This window comes from Sciurus vulgaris, assembly GCF_902686455.1.
Source record: "Sciurus vulgaris genome assembly, chromosome: 4".
Lineage (NCBI taxonomy): Eukaryota > Metazoa > Chordata > Mammalia > Rodentia > Sciuridae > Sciurus > Sciurus vulgaris.
This window is the reverse complement of record NC_136464.1, coordinates 122800218-122804503: the sequence shown is the minus strand read 5'-3', so window position 1 is coordinate 122804503 and position 4286 is coordinate 122800218. Positions and strand designations below refer to the sequence as shown.

Below are 4286 nucleotides of genomic sequence, written 5' to 3'. Positions count from 1 at the left end.
TGAATAAGAAATAGCCACTGAAAATTTATTTTAACTCCAAAATTATATATTCACATTGTATATAGACTATTATATTACCTGTTAAAACAGTTTCAAATAACTGATAGAATGTTAGTGAAATTTAAATAATATGGTTGCATTTTGTTTTTATTTATTTATACTTAGGTCTTCTAAGGAGATAGAAAAAAAAGTTGGATACAATGAATATTTCAAATTATTCTAGGTTATGAATAAAATATTTTACTTCAAATTATTAATATTCATAAACTCATTTAATTTAGGATTATTAAATTTATAACATTTCTAATTATTTATATGAAAATATTCATCTGTTCTTTCAAACATCCTTTATTATGTACCAAAAATGATAAAGGTGATATACTAATCTCTAGGATCGAAACCATGTAGTTTGAGACCACATATAATGTAAAAAGATAACTCTATGTATAGTTTTAATATCTGGGGGGAATATCTGATACTTATTAGATGTTACTATTCCTTGAATTTTATCTGGAAGTACAATAAGTTCCTGAAAACATTCTTTTAAGAGTAGAGATGGCCCATTTCTATCATGACCTGTGCACAAAGGGCTGACTTGTACTATAATTGATCCCTCTACCATTTTTTTCACTTTAAAAATTACTGTTAAAAGATCTTCAGCATAGGCAGCAAGAGTGGGAAGGAGAACCGTGGCAGCAGGAAGAGTATGTGACTTTCAGCTGAACTCTCATCTCTCAACACTGGCAAACATTCATAAGATCTACCACACCCTTAATAAGCTAAATCTAACAGAAGACATTGGCCAAGACGATCACCAAACAGGAAGCCTGCGGTCTTGCAGTTCTTCAGACTGCTTTAGTAAAGTGATGCCCCCAAGGAAAAAGAGAAGACCTGCCTCTGGAGATGACTTATCTGCCAAGAAATGTAGACATGATAGCATGTATAGAAAATATGATTCAACTAGAATAAAGACTGAAGAAGAAGCCTTCTCAAATAAGAGGTGCTTAGAGTGGTTCTATGAATATGCAGGTAGTTATGCTTGTCCTAACTTGGAAATTGGATGCACAAAACATGGGTTATTTTACTCTACAGGAATGGTCAAAAGGAATGACTTCTCTACAATGTGATACAACAGAAAAACTCAGAAATACTTTGGATTACTTAAGATCATTATTAAATGATTCCACAAACTTTAAACTTATTTACAGATACGCATTTGAGTTTACACGGGAAAAGGACCAGCGCAGCCTAGACATAAACACTGCCAAGTGCATGTTGGGACTGTTATTAGGAAAAATCTGGCCCCTTTTTCCAGTTTTTCACCAATTCTTAGAGCAATCAAAATATAAAGTGATTAACAAAGACCAGTGGTGCAATATGCTGAAGTTCAGCAGAACAATTAACCTTGACCTCAGCAACTACGATGAAGATGGAGCATGGCCAGTTTTATTGGACGAGTTCGTGGAGTGGTATAAAGACAAAAAGATATCCTAGGACTTTATGCATAGCAGCGAGAGAGTCACTGTTACCACAGTCATGTCACCCATTAGCCATAAATTGCTGTTTGTATCAAAGCACATGCTGCTTTTTCTTGCACTGTCTCCCTTTCACAGGGATGTTTTGGTGTTTGCTGTTGAATGGGCCAGCTCTGCTTGCTGTGTAGCATTGTTCTCTTGGAAGGCAGCTTTGCAGTTTGTATTTACACTACAGATTGGTGAATTGGCCAGCGTCCTCACTGTGATTATGTATATATTGCTGTTAAAATTTTGTATATGTGTATAAAAAGAAAAAGCTTCACCTAGAGATTATTTCTGCAAAAATGTATTGTAAAAATAATTTTGTGGCATATTTCTCGTCCCTTTTTTCAAATGAACCAATTATACTTTATTTGGTCTCAAATGTAGCATTTCAGAAAACAAGGAAACAACTGTTACCATAAGCAAACATTAATTGCCAGAATTAACCATACTGTTTAAGAGGCCAACTTCTGGAAGGAAGTAGAAGTCATAACTTTTCAGTGGCATATGCCAAATATCATATGGTTTACTTGACAATATTAGCATTTTAAAGTGACAAAAGTTATAATTATTTGACCGTATAGACATGTAACATGCCACAGATCATTTCCACCGTGCAAGGAAGAGTTTTTTTTGTTTTTTAGTGTTAAAACTATAGTAGCTTGAATATAGGTAAAAATGAACAAATTAACATGCATCTTCTTTTGAAATTTGGGGTTTAAATTCTCATGAGCCTTCTTCAGTGGTCCCCCGACCTGCTCTTTGCATTCTTGTAACCAGTGTTGGTCTGCTGATGTTTTCTGTGCCACTCAAAGTCAGATTTATTTTGCCTCCTCCTTGAAAACCTACTGGTTCGCTGGCAATTTATAACTGCAGAGCACTTTTAGTTGTGGCTTGAATTTTTAGTTGAGCTTTTGCGATGTCTACTTTCCTAGTGTTTTGGGAAAAGGTATACTATAAGTGAGTGGTGTTTTGTTTTGTTTTGTTTGTTTCTTTCATGCTAGGCTTTTCCTGGCAGCATGTCCATTGCAGGCAGTGGACAACAAACCACCAGCATTGAGCTAATCCGATCATACAGTAGGACCTTTCCTGGAGGGGCCACTTGTCATTACCTGAGTTATTTGTACTGAAGGGTGATAGCCATTATTTATGTGGATGAGGAAATGAGTGAATAGGATGGTATTTTAGGTTTGTATTTTATGTGTTTTGGCTTTTCTTTTTTTTTTTTTTTTTTTTCCTTTTTGCCTTGCCCTTCTTGAGGAAATGTATAGATAACATGTTTTCACCCCAACTATCTGGTGCTATTGAGTGACTAACTCAGTCCCTAAAGTTTTGTGAAAACACAAAAGTCTAATGATTTAACCAAGTGAAGAGCTAATGGTGCATTTGAACAAGTAATGCTGTAGTTGTAAGAAAGATCCAGGCGTGAGCATGTAATGATTGGAAGATGTTTGGATTATTGGCCAAAAAATCTTTTAGATTAAATGTGAACTTTTCAATGGCATTAAGTGAGTAAAGCACACAGACAATGCTACTCTTGACCACTGTTTTACAGTTTCTTTGCAAACGGTGTTCAGATTTTCATATTTTTTTCCCTAACTGAACCACCAAGGACAGAAATTTTGTATGTATATACAGTGTGTGTGCATATACAAAATCATGATATGGTAGAATGCAACTACTTCCTTTTTCTACCAAATAGTAAGGTTTGGTTTGCTGTGAAATAAACCAGAAGTTTAAAAAACTCAATAGTGATTAAGCATACTTAACCATTCCTTGTTTGTAGTCTCACTTTTAACCTTACCAATTAATATTACTTTGCATACATTAATATCTGGAAAGAATAGAAAACGTTGATGGCAAACAACAGCTTTGAGACTGATGTGTTGAAAGGGTTCATGCGTGTGTAGTACAGTGTTGACTAGCCATAGGCAGGTTTGGATCTGTGGAGAATTGATTCATTTTCAGATGTACCCCAATGAAGCCTAAAAATCACATTTTGAAGGCAACCATTCTTAAGTTTGATTAACTGTTGTTTTGTGCAAAACAAATCTAAATCATATTTTAGAAATTAATTTAAACATGTTAGCATCTGGAGTTAAGCACAGTTATTCCAAAATAAAAGAATTGTTATAAGGGGAAGATTTTTCATTTCATCCACAGTGAACATTTTGATGATAAGAAGAAATCTCAAGTAAAAACAAGTATCTTATGATATGTGATACTAAAGTAAGTATTCCAAAGGGATAATCTTGCATATTTAGAAAACTCCAAGTCATCTCTAAACTGTCTTGAGACACAAACCTCTGTGACTGCTGGTTGCAGAGTGCTTGCCCTTGTTTTCTTGATTTTATGTAGTTATATTAAAGGGGAGAAAAGAGGGTCAGATACTTCTTAAGAATCTGCCTCAGTCACACAGAATTGAACAGTCATTAAGCACTTATGCATGGGCTAATTTAAATAAATTAGGGTGCCTTCTTCTGGGTTTTCTTTAGTACCTAAGTCTACACACTTTCTCTCTTCCCTTGAGTTTTGAATGCCATATTGTAATACTCTGTTGTTAGGGAATACAACTTTAACCTGTTAACTGCTGCAGTAGGTCAGAAATTTCATGGTTTAATTTTTCACAAATATCCACTGTATTGTTATGTGCATCTTTTTTGAAGCATGAACTCTCAAGTTTTTATAAATCTGACTAGACAAACCTAGATTCTGGTTGAACAACAGATTCCTGTTGCCTCTCGGTCTCCATTCTAGAGTACTTTTAAA

The 4286-nt window shown here is 34.6% G+C and overlaps 1 pseudogene across 1 annotated transcript; it reads left to right on the top strand.

Annotated features, from left to right (window-relative positions):
* The first annotated feature begins 716 nt into the window (after positions 1–716).
* Positions 717–1546, top strand: LOC306658842 (DCN1-like protein 4; annotated as a pseudogene). The gene has a single exon. The product of its transcript is annotated as a DCN1-like protein 4 (transcript).
* Positions 1547–4286: the final 2740 nt, after the last annotated feature.